Below are 20,586 nucleotides of genomic sequence, written 5' to 3'. Positions count from 1 at the left end.
GGCTGTTCAGGCAGAATCTGATCCACCCGCCCTGGGACCGGTAGGTTTGCCAAGCGTGTCGTACAAACTTCCATCCCTCAGTGTGAATAATTTCCCACTTGTTTCAGTTTTTAAAAAGTTGTCTGCACCTCAGCTCCATGTATTTGTTTGTGCAGGAGAGGTCAAGGAGGAGAAAGAAATTCTAGAGAACAGTAAAAGCGATAAGGCTGTAGTCAAGAGGCTATATTTCCCTTGGTATGTTGTAGTGGGATTTTATTCCCTCCTCCCTCCCCTACCTCTTATTTTATTGCTTTCCAGGTAGGTGAAAAACATTTCAGTAGCACAGAGCAGACTTGCAGATTTTAGCATTAGCTGCAGTTGCAGTTGCTCTTCAGTCTTCCTCAGTTACTATGAAGGACGTTTTTTATTACCCTTGTTTCAGAGCCCATCTTGAAATTAGCAGTGGGTTATGTGGCTCAAAGGGAACATTCACCAGATCCTTTTCACTTTTGATTAAACCTGGCACAATTGTTTTTCCTATTACAAGGAGCTCTCCTCCCACCGAACAGGAACTTTGCTTCAGTGGGACCGGTACTAAATAGAGATAGTATGATTCTGCAATTTGATTATACTCTTAAAAAACTCATGATGCTGGGGACATTTTTTGCTGAAATAGGGGTGGAAAGCAGTGTCATGACTCTGCAGGAGTCCAGCTTTTGGTCTGGTAGCAACTTCTGGTCACACTTGAGATATTTGTCCCAGCCAGCTTGTACTTAATGTTACTTCAAGGACTAAATGTGTGCCTGTGGTAGTTTGGGGTACAGAGGTTTTAAGTCTCAGGCCTCGCACTCTATTGATGTTTATGGTGCAAAGTTTGCATTTCAGACACTTGGTAAACATATTCTAAAGCACTAATGCAAATCCTTTAAAAATCAATGCCTAAAGTGAAGTCTTTAAAGCTATATTTTTGTCAAGTGGGTGAAAATCCTCCAGTGTTCCTTAGGGCCTTGGCTGTCTGTATGGCGGTGGAGATCCAAACCTGTACATCTCCAAGGATCGCCCTTGGCTTCTTAGAGACCATGTCTCTAAGGTTTCTGCTAAGAAAGCAGAAGATTTCTTTGGTAAAACTGGTGATCTGCTACCCAAGTGGTGAAGTGGAAAGGTCTCATCACATGCTCTTGTTAATGTCCAGCTCTCACGTTAATTCTCATCTCACAAAGCAGGACACACCGCTCATGTTTTTATTGTGGTTGTTGCACTTGACATCATATTGAAAAGCCATTTTCAGCAGCAGATGGACAAAACTAAGATGCTCATAAACATAACTGTGTGACTGAACAACTTTCTCAGCAGAATATTTAGAAACATGGATTAATATCAGCTGTAATCTGTTATTCCTAACATACATTTTAGTCAAAAACTACCTCTAGATATAAGTTCTATTCTTTTTAAGGCAAGAAGCAGTATTATATGCACAGAAATAAGGGAAACATAGGAGAGGAAAGCTTCTGTATAAGTTGTTTGGTTACTGACCTTCAGCTGCAGCCAATATTTACTATTTCTTTACAAGATCAGGCTTTAAATAATGTTGAATGCACCTGTGGCAACTGAATGCTGTTTTTTAATTTAGTCTGCATTACTATAGTGACTGAGTGGAGATTGAGGAGAAAAAGGTTAAGAAAAATTGTGGCCAAGCTAAAATTTATAAAGCAAGCTCTTAGCCCAGAGTGTTTTTCAAGTTATTTTCAAATGGTAATTTGCTTTATCCAAACCAAACTCATACAGTGTAAGTAAGTGATTATTTGCATGACTGACAATCATTTCAGTGCCTGCAGTCTTTTTAAAATGCATAATTTTGCTGAGATGTTGGGAAAATATTTAAAAATTCTGAAGGCAAAATAACCAGGGTGATTTTTTCTTTACTTTGACCTCTTTTATTTCACATGTGAATGTTGAAGGGTGTGCTTGTGTCTTAAATATAACCTTAATTTGGACTGAGGTGAGATCAAAGAAATCATCATCACACCTGTGCTCTTGATCTTTTTAAGATTATTTTGGTTTAATACTGCAACTGTAGGGTAAATAAAAGAAAATATGTCTGACCTTTGATCAAAAACCAGTGTATTAAAAGAGCATGTCATATGATTAAATCCTGTAATGTATTTACCTTTTAATGTGATTACTGGAGATGATGGCTCCACAACCTAGCACAAACAGCACAGTAAATGATCAGTTAAGAGTGAAGGCATAACGACGAAGGAGATATCAGATGTAGCATTATACCTCTGCATAGTGTGTATTTAAATACTTGAGATGGGCATCTAATCACTGCTTTTATACTACCTGTGAGAAAAAGTTACTGATGCATTTTATGAGGAGACTTATTTTATAATAAAGATTTGTCGTAAGGGCACCTCTTGTTCCCAGAGCAAACAACCAGACTGTGGTCCTTATCTGACCATGAAAAGAGATGAAAGGCTTTGAGGATTTAGCAGAATAAGAAATTTTCGGACCTAATCCTCCTGTTCTCTAGTTGTGACAATGAGTAGCTTCCGTACTGCATCCTGTGGTACCACAGCTATTCCATATATATATTCACCCTCCATCGTTTCTGACTTTGAATTCTTCTCTTTATCCATTCTGATAAAGTGTGTTATGTAGAAGTGTATATCACAACACTTCTAAGCTTATAGACAAATAAAAGTCCAAGTTAAGGCTGTCACTTCTTACTGTAGAGGTATTGCAAGGAATGTAGACCAGTAGCTGGTCTTATGAGCCATATGTGCTGGGTAACAGATTTTACTCAGCAAATGAAATATGTTGTAATTCACACTTACGTTGTCATTGTTAAATTTCAATTTATTTTCTATTATAATGTAAGAAAAAACTTTTTGGGGTCTATACTATCAATAGAGTTTATTTTGATATCACCCGGTTTTGTTTGTGCACTCAAAAACTACGGTACAAGAACAAAACTCTCCAGTGATGCTGTCTGTGGTACTTAGATTTCCTTACACCCACAAGCCCTGCTGGTACACCTCTGGATGTTCTCTGCTGGTAACTGTGTGAGTTCTCTCACTCCATCTGCATCGATGCCATCTTTGGCAATTGGTAAAGCTGGGTCAGGTTGGGCGCTCCTTGGAATTCATTTCAATTGAAATTGTAATGTAGATTTTAGTTATTAATACTAGTCCACTGATTGTACTATATCTTTACCATTATCATGATGTGACAGAAAAGGAATGCATTTTTATAAGCAAGAAGGAAGTAATGTTCCTAAGAGCCCAAAATGCACGTTGAGCTAAGGTGGAATAATACAGAAGAAACACGACTGAGATGACAGCCGAAGACAGCAATAGTTTCTTTTAATTGGAACTTGTTAGTTAGTGTCTTGTACTATCTGAACATTTTGGAGTAGAATTAAAGATTTTAGAATGTTGTTTCTTAATTTGCTTTTATAACTTAGCACAGTTAACGGGACATTTTCAACCATTCAATTTTATATTTTTTAGTTATAGCATAAGAGAGGCAGAATTTTCCAGTTCTGAGAATACTTTATGGCCAGTTAGGGGAGTTTCTAACTAAAGCTGAGGTTTTTAAAAGACACTGGCAGCATTTCTTGTACAGGAACATGACTGTCATGTTTGAAGGAGCCTGGTTTGGGGAATAAAAAAAATTAATAATTATCCCACCTTGCTTTTCTGGGATCAGGCTTGCTGTGACCCTTGTTTAGATAACTGAGGAGCTCCCTCTTCCCTTGTAACCGTAACACCACGCAGTAGCTTTGCAGTGCTGGATAATACAGATGCCAACAAGCAGGGGAAGACCTGAACCCCAGGATCCCAAAGCTGTGGATGAGCACTGGGATGCGGCTGTGTTGCACCGAGGGATGCACTGCAGTGGTACCCGAGTGAGCTTTAGTGAGCTGGCTTGCTTGTTGGAAGGAGTGTACCTTAGAAGCACAGTTTTGGGCTAATTAGCCTTCCAGTGCAATAGTATATATTACTTCAGGTGGAATACCATGCTAATGACAGTGATTCCAGCTCCCATGCTTAGGGGTGGCTTGGGTAGCTCCGCGGTGCCCTGCGCTCTCCAGTAGGCATAGCCTCCCTGCCACCACAGTTTATGGGTAGTTAGCATAATTAGAAAATGCCAATAGAGAGCTCCTACCTTGGGGCTTGCTGCTGAAGAACTGGGTGAGGGAAATTACTGCCCTGAATGGCTTTCCTTCTCGCCTGCTGGAAGTCGGAGTGCCGGTGTTGGCACTTAGACAGCGGGTGGGATGCTCGCAAGATCTGGGCCATAACGCCAGCTGGGGGGAAAGCGCAGTGCTGGCTAAAAAGGGGCAGAAAATTCAGTATTTCAGTTCTGGGGCTTTGGTTGCGGGTCGGTCACCCTCTATACCTCAGGGTGAGAGCTAAGAGCAGCGAGGAATTGGGTGAACTCTATGAAGGGCGACTCAAACACCCAAACCCAGTGGCGCACTCCCACGTGGTGCTTCCTTCCACACGTGCCCTTGTGCCGTCGGGGCAGGATGCCCAAGTATCCATACTAGCCCTGGGCAGTAGCCATTGCCTCAGCCTGGTTTTTATAAGCCAAAAGTGTGGGTCTTGCCCGCAGGATTCTCCAGCAGCATCCTGACAATGCCCTCCCAGCGGGATGCCTGCCTGAACAGTCTGCTGGGGTGCATTTCTTTCGTGAAACTCTCCAAAAACCTCATTTCTTTTTATCTAGTCAGAGACAGAAATAGTTTTACTGACTCCCTTTTATCAGTCGTATAGGTATTCAACTCAGTGCTGTCATAATAACCATTTAGACTCACAATAGCTCACAAGGATACTTAAGCAGAATTCTCTGTGCAACCCAGTTTTTTATTATGTTGGGTACTGCTCATGTTGCATACAACACATTCCCATAAAACTTGCATTTTGTATTTACAGAGAAATTTCTCTGGAGAGTTAAGGTCTTGTAAAACATTCTTGTTCTACAGCATGAACGAATTATTATACTCTGGGGCATTAAAAGTGAAGTGTACTGAAGAAAAGAATTTTTTCATTAAAATGCAGTTTATATTGATAAAACAGATTACTAGCATTTGATGAAATGTGAAACTTGGATCTACCCGTATCACTAAATCGCCAGTAGGTTTATTTTGGCAAGAAGAATAGTATGTAATGTATATCAGGACCAATCATTATACAGTACCTGCTAGTTTTGTATTAGATTAAATTGTCTTTCACTAAAGTACTTGGGAAAAAAAAATCCCTACTATATCTGTATCTTGAAGTAGCAGAATGTGGTAACCAAGAATATTAGAAAATAAAAGCTGTCGTGTTATCAGTTTTGGCACAGTCATTTATCAATCAGTATTTTAAACATTGACAAGTGGTAATTTAATAGGGAATGACCCTGTTGGCAGGAAGTTCTAATGACAGATGATGCAAACTCATTTATCACTATGGGGCTGTGCTGGCTTCTTACCTTTCTCAGTATCACAGCTCATATTTTCCAAGTCTGGGATGTGAGAAGCCACAAAGGGCAAAACCTGTGGCACCAAGCCCGTAACCACTCCCATCTCGTCCGATTAACCCCTTAGCTGCAAACCTCAATGCAGCCTCTCTGCAGGGATCTGAAAGCCCCAATGCAGATTGAAATACCATTTGACTCTGCATTTTGGAAGCGGTCGAGGTTTTTGGTTGTGTCACTTTGAATGCAAAGTTGAGGCGCGCTCATCCTTGGCTTTCAAAGCCAAACTACACTCTAATAATTAATAGCACATTTCATTAGCAGGCATTAAAAATATTACATGCGGTGCCCCATACAATAGGCAGCTATTATTATTATTATCATTGCTACATTGAAAAGGAAATTGATGCATTCAGAGGTTTAATTGATTCGTGCATATTCATGTAGGAAGTCGGTGGTAGAGTCACGACTGGACTGGACTGGATTATTATGCACTTTCATGCATAATAATTTCACCGCAACTTGCAAAGAGAATAGGCTACCTTGTTGTAATGTGTGTGGGCATTTGAAGCTGGGGGATGTCATGGGAGAGGAAATGAAAATGACACCTTCATCAGAAACTGATACGGATGGTGTTTTTAATTCTTCTAGGAATCGTCTATCTGTAATGCAGTAATTCAGCTACACTTACTCAGAACAGAAAAACACATATTTTTTTCCATTAATTTCCACACTGTCAAAGGTTTTCATCTATTTGATATAATCTTATGCTACCTATTTCAAAGCATAATAAATGTGAGCCCTGCTTTGCACTTCCTTGCACCTTTCTCAGTTCTCCATTCATTTTTTCTCTCTTCCTTTCCCAGCAGCATCTTCCTCCTTAAGGCTGGGATGGGGTTAACTGTCCCCCCCATCCAAGATGATGCAGACATGAAATGCTGTCAGAGTTTGCATCAAATTGTTGTAATAAGGCTCGGTGAAGTTTCAATTTAATTGGTTAAAATTGTCATGACAGACTTAAAATAAAGCTGTTTTTCCTTCTATTCAAAGTGGAAAAAGGCTATTGATTAATGGTAGAATCCCGCGAAACGCTAAATACCCTCATTTTCACTGCAGTCATTCAGAGATGAGGGCGCTTGGCACTCTGCATGATTACAACGTTACCGCAGGTGGAAAGAGGTGGCACACAAAACTAAAAGCTGGGAATCGAGTGATGTGGCTGTGTCCAATTTAGCTCCAATCCATATGAAGGTACGGGCTTACATCTTTCATGTGTGCAGAAAGTGGTTTTTATAGGCAAATCTGCCCCTACTGAAATTTTGCATTTCAAAATACTGCCCTTCAACATTTGAAAAATTTGGTATTTTTTACTACAAAATTCATGAAGATTACATAGAAGTAATCTTTTACTTGTGTGTTTTTGTTTTTGTTTTTTTTTTTATTATTATTATTTTTTGCTAAAAGTAATTTCGTGCTTACAGAATTCTGACAGTCATATTGATCATATTAACCTCCTAGTTGCTACAGTGACAGAACCTTATTGTTTAAATGTTCTGGGCATTTGTCGTTCTAATATAACAGAAAAGAAAGTAGGTATTGTGCTAAAAATTGCAGTGAAGATAAGAAATGGGAAAAGGATAGCAAGATTTTTGGGAGATTCTTCACTGAGAATACAAAATGTTGTTGGAAATCGTTTTAAGGAAAATGAAGAAATCTCTGTTACCAGCCATGGGGGAATGGCAGTACCTTCTGAAAAGCCTGACTTCATCTTGAATGCAGTATTAGTTTGGAGGGAAAATAAAATAATAAAGAAATAAAAAAGCAGAGCCTTTCAAAGAGTGAAGAAAGGGTAAGTTCTTTCCTTCATAAGAAAGAACTGGTAGATAGCCTTGCAAATCATTATTAAATGTAAAACTAAAACTTAAGTGGATGAGATCTGCTTTGAGCACTGTTGTATGCTAGTTTGCAGCAAGCCAATTCAAGTTATAATGCTAGTTAGAGATACTGTTAGATGGAAGTGACAGAACAGCAGATAGCAAAATATTCTATGGGAGCTTCAGAGGGTAAAGAAAAAGAGAATAAAATTACAGTGAGGAACAAGTACAAGCCCTGCTTTAAGTGTGAAAAGGAAACTTGAAACATGGCTTTGTAGTCCTATGGAGATGACCTTTATGTAATGTATAAGAACAATTTAATACAGATATTTTATTTATACATAACCAAATAGGATGAAGTTAAATGATTTTTAATTTTGTAAAATCACAGATAATTTCTTTGTTGTGCAAGGAGTATTTTAATATGTTTAGGTTTTTTACTTTTTTGCTTTTGCATTTGCAACTAGGAATATTTAATATTTTATATTTTGGACATTCCCCCTGCTCAGTTGTGACTCCCAGATGAAATAATCCTCCTCTTTTTCCCTTTAAATAATTCAAATAGCATACATTTAAAAATATGAAAATCCCAACGTAAACGTACCAGAAGTGCTTTTAAGGTAGGAGGCTGTTCAGCTTTACTATTGAAAAGATGCGTTTCTAAATAGTAATGAAGGCTCATCAGAGTTTGTGGCATATCGTCTGCAAGTTGTAGGGATGCTGGTTGAGAGCTATGGGAGATCCACATCCAGGAATGTTTTTCCAGCTTCTTTTCCTCAAGAATGCATCAGAAAAAATCTTTGGGTTATAGTGCCTGTTTCTTAAAGAAGGGGCATTTTGTGTGTTGGGAAATCCCTACTCATATCAAAGTGGTTTTGAAAATAGATGAAGTCTAAACAAAATATTGTTGCGTTCAGTCTGTTTTTCAAACACTATTGTAGGCACTAAAAAGAGCCAACAAAAAAACAATCAGATGCTAATTGAATCAGCCAACCTGTGATTAAGTCTAGAGTAGGTTCTTCATAAAACTGCAAGCCTTGTGTAAGATGACTCCTAAGTAGCACTCAGGTCAGGCTTGTAGAAAACTAAAGAATGTATCTGTCTTTGGGTATTTTCTCCCACCTTTATGATGTCAGGAATCACCAGGAGAACAGGTTGTCTCTTTTAGCTGATGGCCAACTAGCCATGGGGCTAATGGTGTGCAATGCCTCACCACCATGACAAGGCTGGGTCCTCTTCCTTCTGCAGCTCGTTTGTGCTCAGTTGTGGGTGGGTGTGTATGACTAGGCAGGTAAATACAGAATATAAAGAACATGTGGATGTGTAAACTGCTTGCTGTTGGAGAGGTACCAAGCAGCAGTATAGCTGAACCATACCAAATGCATATGCAGGGAAGTTACGTGATTCTTACGTGCACTAGAAGAGATATTTTTTTTTAAGATGCTTTTTGTTGTCCCAATATGAAGCACTGAAAAATTGTATGTTGTTCTCCTCACCTGTGTTCAGGAAAGACTAATGTAAATTGTGAAACAGGTGCAGAGAATTGCTGCTGTAGGACGATTAGGAGAGTCTGCATTATGAGAACAGATTAAAAGAGGATGGTTCACTTGTCCTAGTAAAATAAAGGTTGAGAAGGGGATACACGTTAATCTTTGCAAATTCAGTCAGAGGATAAATGCCATGGAAGAGGAGGAATTATTTAAGTTCAAGGATAATCCTTGCAGTATCCACTAGGTATAAATTGGTCATTATTAAATGACTCAGACTGGCAATGAGAAAAAGGGTGTGTAGGGGGGTTGTTTGTTTTGATTTTTGTTTTTCTTAGAGACATTTCATTTTGAAATGGCTGTCAAAACACTACTGAATTTTAAGGGGATTTTGATTTGTCTGGGGTAGTGCCAGACAGTTTAGATGTTTGCTATGATGACATCCCTGAAATGAAGGTGAAAGGAGGACTATGACTTGGTCCCATACTGACTTCAGTCTTGATACCACAGATTGAGACATGAAGTGCTCCATGCAGGATCTCGTATGCTTCCCGTGTATAAAGGGCACCGAGGATGTCAAGCCTGTCCTGTGTAATGCCCATCATGTTTGTCTTGTATTTCTTTAGGCAGGTGCCTCTCAAATGAGCGGTATCCTGCAAGGCAGGTCTTGGGCACGTGTTTAACCACTTGTTTTATTTGGGATCAGGAGGGATTTTTATTCACCAGATTCACAATGACCAAGGTGGGAAGGAAGGGAACGAGAGGAATGTTTCTGTCTCTATTTACTGGGATCATCTGGATATTTTATTGCTTTTGAAGAAGCCACATCGTGGCCAGGGCATTTGATTCCTCCTTTCCTCTTGCCCTGATGTGCTGGAGTTCTCGGGGTACTAGCCTTGCACTTGGTTGCTTTCTGGCTTATGATGTGAAACTATAAGTGGAGGGGCCAAAAGTGAAGGCGGAGGTGGCAGCATGGTCTGCCCGCATGTCATGTGCCCATGGGTGCAGGTGCCAGCACAGGGAGCAGCTGAGGAGGCAGACAACTATGACGTTAATTGTGCATCACAGTACAGGAACCTTGGCCTTAAATGATGCTCAAGGGCTTCAGCTAGACCAGTACATTTCGGGATTCAAGAGACAAGCCAGAGCATCCCTCAGAAGACAACACAAACCACAGAGGTACGAAGGGCTGATGGCTGCAGTGCTTGGGAAGACGCTAGGTGAAGGGTGCTTTGGCAGGCGCCATCCCAGGCATCATGTTTTGGGTATCACAGCTCTGTAAGCATCCTTCTCAATTTTGCCTCAGTTTACTCTTACTCACTGAAGCATTTGAATAAAATTCTTTTGTTGAGCTTGTTGAAGTCAGATTGACTTTATTTCAATTTTATTTTTCTGATAAGTCTGAGTAACTCTTTTATTCTCATCCTTGTATACAGTAGTTTAATGCTAAAATTGCCTCAATCTGTGCTAGAAGCAAATGAATCACAGAAAGAAGAAATCTTTATGCAGTTATTTCTTTCAGTGACTGAAATTTTATCTGTCCTTCATCAAACTTCATCAGGTCTTTTGATTTCTGAGTTCATTTATGTTATCTGAAATCTGATTTTTGAATTAACTGATCTTGAGCGATGTGCCTATATACTGAAAAGAGAGGATTTGACCCTTTTAGGGGGCCTAAACCGTGTTGCTTTTGTTGCCAGTAAAAGGGAGGATTATCTGTCAGGATTCCTGGTAACCAGGTCACAAAAAAAAAAAAAAGGCAATAACAGATATTTTTTTTCCCCAATGATAACTTTTATGATATCCATAAATTTACTGAGTATTCGTGACATTAAAACATTACGTGTTATTTTTGAAAGTAGCGGAGCTCTTCTCCGAGGTATTCAATGCTGGACTTGTTTGTGCATCTATACGTTAGCAACTTATTATTCCGCAGGCGTCACTTCATTTTGGCTAGCAATAAGTCCTGTTCAGTCATTGTGCTGCAGAGGAATGTTTAAAGCTGAAATGTGCATTGGAGTCTGTTTGTTTGCAGCAGATGATTTGCCTAAGCTTTGATGCGCAGTCACTTTCTGACATTTGTGTATTTCAGCAGTGAACAATGTAAACTCATTTTCTGAGCACTTTGATTACTTGCACATAGCAGTGCCCATGGCATGTGACAGAGAAGAGCACTCTATCCACTAATCAGATAGATATGCTTCAAGCGTATTTACACAAAATAATGAAAACAGCTGTTAGATACCTTTAAACTTGAGTGTGTTTTGTTATTAATCTACTAGCCCGTACACATGACACTATAATTCTTCGCTCACTCAAGTTGCCTTTAATGACACAGTAATAAAACTGAGAGGGATGAAAGTAATGGAATTGTAGAATGTAATGCCTCAATTGTTCTACAGTGTCTTCCTTTTTGCCAAAATAAACCACAATTAGGTCCATATGGTGTTTTGAAGTTTTCAAGCAATGACCCTAATAAAAAGTAATGAATTTCTGACAAAAGAAAGCATGGTGCTCTTTTAAGCAGATATCTTCGCTATTGATCTAGTTATGATTGCAGACTGATATGCTAATAGAAGAAGAAAGGTTCAACGTGCCTGGTACAAGCACTTTCATTTGTGGTTTATTTTATTCTTATGAAATTCAGATTGAAAAGGTAGAAACATGTTGTAATCCATCAGTTATGACTCCCTTTTAAAAGACCTACTATAAAGCAAACAAATGGATTTTTCTTGGGGAAAAAATGGAGTTTGGAAAGCATTAGGTCTGTCGAAATTTCCAAAGCACTTGTTAACTAAGAGGGTGCCTTGCAATGATGGAGATGCTTTGTGTGGATGTGGAAATTGGACTTGAGCACGTGATTGACTTCAGAGGTCCCAGCTCTTTGTTGTCCATTTTTGTCTCTTTAAACCTTCTCACGGGGGCTTTGGAGTGACACCTCTCTTCATTTAAATGGTCAAACTACCTGCTGAGCAGTTGTTAGGTGAGTACAGATACTCAAACGCTTGACTAGGAAGGATGTGCAGCTCGTCTTCATACATAGCATGTAGCTGTGGGCAACCAGTGTGGTGGGTCCGTGTTGTGCCAGTGATGCCTGAGGTGGGGTGCTCCAGTCTTAGTAAAGAGAGGGGAAGGCAGGTTCTGCCAGCAGATACCAGGGGAAGTATGAGGTTGGTTTGATAACTTTCACTTTGACATCTGTGGAATGAATGTTCATTCCACATGCTCACCATCCTAAATGTCTGAATTGACCCCAATCCGCTGGATTATGGATATTATTGACATTGTTTTTTACCCTATGTAGTGTACTTAATGTTGAGCAAGCCCTATAGTTTTGCAGCTGAAACTATTCAGAGCATCCTTTAAATAAAATCTACCATGTCTACCTTTGATTGCCACTCGAAATTGTCTCTGAATGACTCCTTCACTGCTAAATTAGGAAGCTGTTTTGTCTAATCAGCTAATTTCTCAGTTGCCTGTTCTCTAACTATCAAGGTGCTTTTCAGACCTCCCACTCTAGTCTCTACTCCTACGCTTTTGGGAAATTGTATAGTTGTTAACAACTGTAGCTATTAATAAAGTCAAGATGCATAGATATATTTGTTAATAAAGATAACTTTATTTTAGCTTGCTACCTTCTACATTAGTCATTTCTCCATCTATCTACCTATTCACTATCTATCACGTTTTTCTGTGGTTACTTTATTCATCTTAATTGAAAAGAGCCTTGTTCATAGGTAAAACTATCTTCACAGCAATGTATCCTACTCAGTAGCAAGGTAAATGGATTGCTATTTATTCCACCACTTTTCTTCGTGTAAATAGATACTCTTCTAATTTTTCACCTTCTTGTACTTGACACTTCATTGAGATTTGAATGATTAATTTGTTTTATTGCAATCACCTTTAATACCAATTGACTGGTGCTTAGAAAGCGGGGCTTGCCTTTTGGAAGAGGCAGTGGGCTGCAGGAGAAACAAATTTCATATCAGGTTATAAGATGGGGAGGTTTTTTGTTGTTTTGAATTTTAATAAGAGGAATGTAGAAGGGGAAAGCCCTGCCTAATTTCCCGTAATTAAAATAGGTTTGAACTGATGTTTTGTGCTTCGATTTGCAGTCAAAAGCTTTAAGAAATAGTCTTATGTGTGAAATGAGACTGGTTTTAAATTACATAAAAAATCCATCAAGCATAGGTAGCCTAGGAGGTGAATGTGTTTAAAATATGCTAGTTTTTAGAGCCTGTTGTAGATAAGAAACGTTGGGCTTTTCACCCTAAATGAGCCGCTTCTCCCAGGAGGCTGGGTGCGAGGCAGCGGTTAGCGGCTTGGCTCCTCACCTACCACTCATGATCTCCCAGGCTTGCATTAAACTCCCTGCCAGTATCACGCATAGCAAATATGTTGAAATATTTTTTATACCAAAAAAGGGGTCTTAAAGTTCAATATAAGCATGGGAGCCTTCAAGTGCTCTAGCCCCTGAATTTATTCAGTAAAATATAAGAACCTAATTCCGCAAGGTTGTACCTCCCTTGAGGTCTCTAAATACCATCTGGAGACTTCAGAAATTCTGGCTTATTTTTTACACAACCGAGTCGAAATTTTTTAAGGTTGCTAAGTACTTTGGAGTTCTTAGCATACCTGCAAAGCCTTACGTAAGCTTAACCTCAGTACCTTTTGAAAGCTGAAGTTTTAACCATTTGTGAGAGACCAGGCTTGGGGTGTTGGTCCAGAAAGGTGAACCCACTGGCCACTACTGCTTGCCTGTTTCATTTATTTGACAACAGTACCCCAAATACTCTTGTTCCCATATTATTAGTGCTAAAGCAATCTTTCACTTGCATTGTGGAAGCACCTGGGGAACATCCCATGCTTTTTGATGCATGGAAGTGATGCAGTCAGTATTACGAAGCACTAGCACTCCAGCAAGGTAATTCTACAAGGTTTGTTATTTAATGTAACTGTGCTTGATTACGTGTGGGCAGTTATTTAGATGACTAAATACAGTCACATAGACTTTTCTGTGTGTACGTGTGCAAGACTAGATCCCTACCAAGCAGAATTTATCATTAGATAGCTGTTCTTAGGAGGCTGAATTATTGCAGTGTAGCTCTTGTGTAAAACCAGGTCCTGACAAAGGGAACACAGTAGCTAATTGTTCGTGCAAAACCCCAAAGTCGTATATTTTTTGATCTGCTGGTGCATATATTTTTAGCCACATGTCATGACTTATTCCCCCTTTCCCTCCCCCATTTTTTTTTTAAACACAGTCAAGCACCTTTTCAGAGCAACATGCACTATTGTGTAATGATCAGGGATGGTGATTCTTAGCAGTAGATGGAGGGGACAAGTTTAAGAAAACATTTATTGTACTGTGTTTTGGAAACATAAGCTAGTTGTAGAGGTTAGTTTGAAAATAGCAGGAACTAGTACGGCAGCATTTTAGTAAATTGGGATATAAACAAACATCTGTTGCAGGAATGTAGAAATGACATCATAAAGAATGTATGCAAAAAACTTAATTGAAAAAGAATGATGCAGAATTGCAGCATGACTTTAAGTCTAAATTGATTTTTGCCTTCAGAGTGAAAGTGGGATTTTTGTACAACATTCCAATACTATAAAGTATTTAAAATGTAATGTCCTATTAATGTACCTAAAATGTAGGCTGTGGGTCACCCAATAAGAATAGTAGTTACAGTAATACAGTATATGGAATATGCAATTATCTTGACAATAGTTTTATTTTTTCAACAATTTTGTCATAAAAGAGCAGTAAGATACAATGAATTTGATTCATTTTGTGTGTGTGAATCATTTAATAGGCCATTACATCTACTATATTAGACTCCATTCTCCTTTCAGAGCTTTTCATTATAAGGCTGTCTTTAATGGAAAGAAGTTTAACCTTCCCTCCCAGATAGATTGAACCCCATAACAGTGTAAACATTCTCATTATAAAATAAAATCCCCTTCCCCAAGGGCAGCACTATAATTATGTTGCAGAGTGTTGTACAAATGTTTCTCTTAAAAAATGTTGTCCCATTCTTGTCCTCAAGTTTTTATCATTTTCATTTATGAAGAGAATCAATAATACTTTTAAAATGTAATTTAATAAAATAAATGCGATCTGATTATTTTTTAATTTTTTTGAAGTTATTTTAATCAAGTTTGAGAAGAAGTCATCAGTAAAATTGCTGTTGATTTATAAATAGGATAATTAGAGGCTTTCCTCCTAAGTACTGTTCACTGGCATTGTGGCTGTTTTTATTGCCTAGTCAAACCTCTTCATTCAATTTTAAAATTGCCTTTTGAATGAACTGCGCTACGAGCTTGCCAAATAGTGTCACCATTAATACCTTACCTCCTCTGTTTCATTGTCCAGTCCGTAAATGCACAATAAATTGTTTGATAAGGAGGTCAATGAGGTTGTACTAGTTTTTAAGTGAATTACAGCCAAACATTTCAGCTTATGTCACGCTCTCATTGTTGTGCAGTGCGGTGCCGCAGCCCTGGGTAGTTCCTCCTGTGCCGTCACTCCAGGATGAAACAAAAAATCAAGAGGGGCAGCCACCTCGCCAGCCATTAGAGAGAAAAGGGATGGAAAAACGTGCTTATTAATTCAGTTTGGAGCTCTTTCATGTGTCCCTTAGTGCAAGGAAGGAGATCTCAGTGGCAGCTATGCACCACGTACCCCATGAGGATGGCTCAGGCTGAAGGTGCTGGCGGGCAGGAGGGGACGCCACAGCTCCTGCTGCTCAGATGCTGCGGTGGCATTCCTGGAAAACCCGAAAGCATCTCCTGCTGGGTGCTGGCAGGTGGGTGTCTGCGTTTCTCCGCCTCGCAGCATGGGCGGAGAGCCACGAGGGATGCGGGACCCCCGCCGGCCCTCGCGGCTTCCTCCAGGCACCGCGTCCGCCGCGGAAATGGAAACGTGAAAGTAAGAAACTTTGTGCTTGTTGAGTCTAAAAGAAAGTCTGTTTGTGTGTGTCTCTCCCTTTGTAACAGAAGGAATGTTTCTTATGTTTCTGTCTTCAGACAGTTGGCACACATTTCATCTCAGCAGCTGCTTTCTCTTAAAGTGCAGTAGAGTGTAGGACTGTAGTGACACTAGCATTAATACTTCACATTCTGCTATCATATGCTGTCACTGTGAAATATGGATCTAGGTTACATGTGTTTGCAGACTTTGTACTGCTGAATTATGAAAGCTGACTCCGTTGGAGGATTGTGTTGTATTCAGAGACTGTGAACTGAACAATAAATGAATGCAGTAAGAGACTTGTAGGAACACACAGCATCCTCCTTTTTGGCCTAATTGAGCCTATAGCTTTAAAACGTACGACTGCCAAATAAAACTTCATTGTTGACTTTGCTAAATATATTTAGCAGGCATCTAAATATTTCTCTTGTGGGCACCTTTTAGTTGCTATCCTTAACATTGTTTAAATGTTATTTTTAAATCCAGTTCTTCTGAGTGGTATAAATTACTGCAGATAGTAAAATTTATTGCAAAGAGTAGAAGTACTAGTGCTGGGTGGCTAAATAAATTATCGGGAGCAATTAGTTGTTTTGTTATCAAGAATTAGGGTGTACCCATAAATATAACTCTGCAATTCTTTTACGTCTGGGTGGTCACCTCATGTAAGAGAGGTGTAAAGCTGCAATTTGCTTATCCTATAGGCATAAAATTAATATGTAAGTATCAGCTGAGATGTCAGTAATCACAGGGTTTGCATTGCAATGCGTAGTGCCCATGCACTGCTGGTGTACTGAAAACGTTTAGCAGTGTGTTGTTAAAGTCAGATGTGGTTGGTGCCTGATGTTCTTCTACCAGTAAGTGCTTTTGCTTCTTCATAAAAGCGTTAGGTATCTGTAACCCCAGCGTTGGTGGCAATGCTATGCCTGTGCATGGGCAAGCAGCAGTGCCAGCAGTGAGCCAAGGTGCAGAGAGCTGGCACCAGATGCACCACTCTCCTCGCACTTCCATTCTTGCCTTTGAGCAGCAACTTCTGTAACGGGACAGTGTGGATAAGCTAAATGTGCACGTCTTGGTAGTGCTAAGTTGCATTGCAGATAAATGGCCTTCAAACCACACCTCCTCCGGGCAGCCAGGCTCACTTTATTTGTAAATGTGCTCATCAAGATTTCTCCTAGACTAGAAAACATGCACATCTACTTTTGTACTCTTAATAGAGCGCTGCTCAGTTGATTGTAGAGATTTTAGCCACTGAGTTTAACATATTAAGGAGTTGTGCTGGAGGTAATACATGTACTTTTCCTGTCTTCTCATAGTCAACAAGTTTGTTATACTTTGGCACAATATGTAGAAACTTTGCCATAGTGAGATTTAGGGTTTTCTTGTTGTGTGTTGGGAAAATAAACTCCTAAGAAATTTCAGATTTTTGGTCATCTACATCTTTTCTGTCAAAATGAGGATAATTTTCCTGACCAGTATGTGGCCTCTTATTGACCAAAAGACTGAGGATGTGTTAATGTTCTCGTTAACGAAACCATTTTGTAGCTGATTGCTTTTATCCATCTCAGTAAAAATATTCAACATATTTGTCAAAATATTTCTGTGGCGTGCAACAGTAGAAACAGGATGAATAACACATCAATTTTTGTAATCTCTTCAAATACATAGAATAGCACATAAAGCTACCGTAAAACTTACAGAAAATTAATCAAGGAATGGGGTATGGCACTGGTTAGAAGGTAGAGCTAATGTACTTTAATTGATGTGATTTAATTGCTAAATTGTGTGTGTTTTAGAACAAAATCATCACTTTTCTGTGGGGACGGTTTACAACAAAGCTGGTATAACTTGTTGGCATGCAAGAAAATACCTTTATGCTTGAGCTGCAACATTCATTGGAGTTTTTTGGCGGGGAGAAGTTAATTTTAATATACTTACGCTTTAATAATTTTTGAGCATTTTATAGTATTAATTGGAGAAACCGTAAAGTCACTGTGATGAGGAACACTTCCCTTGCACCCACCTACTGGCTAGCTGTTCCTCTGCCACAGCTTGTTGTCACCTCTGACTTCAGCCACCAGAGAGGTGCTAAATACCCGTGGTTTTCCTGGCTGCCCAGGCTGGGCATGGACATACTCTGACAGCTTAAAATTTCACGTGCCTGTGGCGTGCTTTGCTGTCCTCACCCCTCTCAGGGCAGCAGATGTCCCATGTGCAGGAGGTGCTGGTTTTCTTTAAGCCTCACAGGCATAAAGATCCTCGGCACCTTTTATCACTGGTAAGGTCCTCAGAGCCAACCTAGCGTGCAGTTTTTCAGAGATTACTGTGCAATGCCCCAGAGACACAGCGAGCAAAGTTCTGTGGCCCCAAAGGACCAAACTCTGAAACCACATTTTCAAATAGATTGAAGACAGCTGTCATCGCCCGACCTGACATGAAAGACTGAACAGGAGTCCATCACACGTGTGCTTACACACTCGCAGTTCTGGAGCTTGCAGGATCCCAGCGAGCTCAATTCTTTTATCTACTAATAATCAAGGTTTTAACACCTCAAGCAGAGCCCGGAGCGGTCCGAGACAAAGACTGAACTTCTAAGATGCCCTCAGAGGTAGTTGGGTCCTTTGCTCTCATTAGGGTCTCCCAGCTGTGGGAGAGGATCCAAAACAACCGCAAACATGTGGGCTCCTTTTGAGTTCATTCAAAAGGATTGAGCCACGCTGTCAGAGTCAGTACCAAAGCCAGTTCATTTTATTGAGGCAGGTTTATCAGCCCGGTGTGTAAAAAAAAAAAAAAAAGGACCCCTTGCTGTTACTCCCCCGTTGCCCCTCTATTATTGACAAAGCAGCAAAGCACTGGTATTTTGTGCTTTCCATGGGAATCCTAACTGCTTGTAATGGCTGGTCTGAAAGGTTGATTAAAAACAAAACCAGGGACCCCCCAGGCACTTCTCAGCCAACATCGGTGCTCCAACCCAGTGTCCCCTTAGCTTAGTCTCATAAATTTGTTGTCCTACATAAGTGTGCCTGCCCCTACCTCTGGTGGCGTGGCCAGGAGCGTGGGGTGTCCCCAGCAGGATTCAGGGTGACATTTCTTCATTTCAAGCCAGCAGGACATCCCATCATGCCTACCTTTCAGTTAGACGATATTTGGATCTGCACTCCCACTCAATGAGGATCAATACTCTAATTTCAAGTTGTAGCTGTATTTAGCCTTTGAATAAAGGTTCATGTTACGAGCACTGCTGTGTCCAGCAAAGATTTTTCATTTTTACCTTCCAAAAGTAGAACTAGAAAATGTGACGATTAAAATGCAGACCTTTCCAGCACAACGGCATAAAACCATTAAGCATAAGAAAGTGTTTTAACTCTGCCATGGCCTTAACTCTGGAAGATAAGCATTTGTCTCTGGTAGCATCTCCACTTTTTGACTGCAGCAGCAACAGTCAAAGCCAAACAGGGCAGGAGATACCTAATTTTTGAATTACCTTGGGTAATTCACGTTGGGTAACAAGCATGCCATAAATCCTGTGACCAAAGTAAAGGTATAATGCTGAGCTTAATACAGAGATTTTCCTTGCTCATTTGTTATGCAGCAAAGAGAACTTTTTTTTCCCTGAAAGTTACAACTCTGATGTGTTCCCTGTAACTCAGTCTGGCGCAAAAAGCAGAGAGATCAACGCTTCTAAATGGTTTGTTTGATCAGCCTCGCCTAATGGTTTGTGGACCAGATCTTCAGCTGGCTGAAAGTGCTGCAGTTCCATGGGAGTCAGTTAAAGTAATTTATATCAGCTGAGAATCCCCTTTCGGCTTCCAGCCACGTAGACTTGATCAAACAGTACCCATAGACTTAAAAATTGCAAATTGATTTCTGGATTTTTGCAATGCCATGTATCAGTGTCTTCAACATCACAGAACTAGTCAAGGACATATTTTTTCCCCTGGTAATTTGTAAGAAAATCTTGTGAGTGACAGGCATACCGCATAGTTTTAGAAGTTAATGCTGAAACTTCACTTCGGTTGAATGGCAAGCAGGACGAATGTGCACTATTATTATCTATTTAATTAAATGGTTGATAAGAGTCAAAGTTTTTTAAGTACATTTAAGTACAGTTTAAATCATAAAATACGGGGGGTCAGAAACTTAAGAAACCTAGTAATTTGAATCAGTATTAAATAGTATGTAAATGGGTACCTTCTTTTAAGGCAGTCAGTCGTGACTTACAGAAGGATCGTATCTCAGACATGAAAGAGGACTTGAAAAAGTAAGAATTTTTTTTTTTTTTTTTTTTTTTCCCCTCCGCAAGACCTGTGATTTCTGGTGCCCTGCAATATGTAAGAGAAACTTAAAGTGTTTTTTAGTGATGCTTGTTTCTTGTTAGGATTTTTTCTGCTTTTTTAATCTTAAAGATCATCAAATGTTTAGGGTAGTCTCCCCCAAGCACAGAAGCCCAGCATGTGTAAAGCATATTCATCTTTTACACTATGCCACAGAGGGTTATTGATACAAAGAAGGAAATCTTCATTTGACTTGCTCTTGTTTAGTAGCTGGGGAAAATCAATGCTGGTAAATAAAGTAAAAACAAGGCAAACCCCACCCAAAGAACAGCTTTGCACTCAGTTGCTCAGTTTTCACATTCTTTTTCCTTGTGATGATGTGATCATTTCACTCCAGTTCTCCAGTCGCCTTGCAGTCTCCTAGGACAGACGAGACCTGAATGTCTAATGTGAAGAAGCGTGATGCAAGCATGCTATACATTATAGAAAAGGCAAAATATCCCATGGTTGGGTTTTAATTTGTTTTGCAT

At 39.7% G+C, this 20,586-nt stretch overlaps 1 protein-coding gene across 22 annotated transcripts in view; it reads left to right on the top strand.

Annotated features, from left to right (window-relative positions):
- Positions 1-20,586, top strand: part of GTDC1 (glycosyltransferase like domain containing 1) — a 219,584-nt gene that overhangs the window by 93,322 nt on the left and 105,676 nt on the right. The gene's annotated exons all lie outside the window — the stretch shown is intronic.

The sequence above is a fragment of the Aythya ferina genome (assembly GCF_964211825.1).
Source record: "Aythya ferina genome assembly, chromosome: 6".
NCBI classification, from domain to species: Eukaryota; Metazoa; Chordata; class Aves; order Anseriformes; family Anatidae; genus Aythya; species Aythya ferina.
The sequence above is the reverse complement of the archived record's forward strand: the minus strand, read 5'-3'. Positions and strand labels throughout refer to the sequence as shown.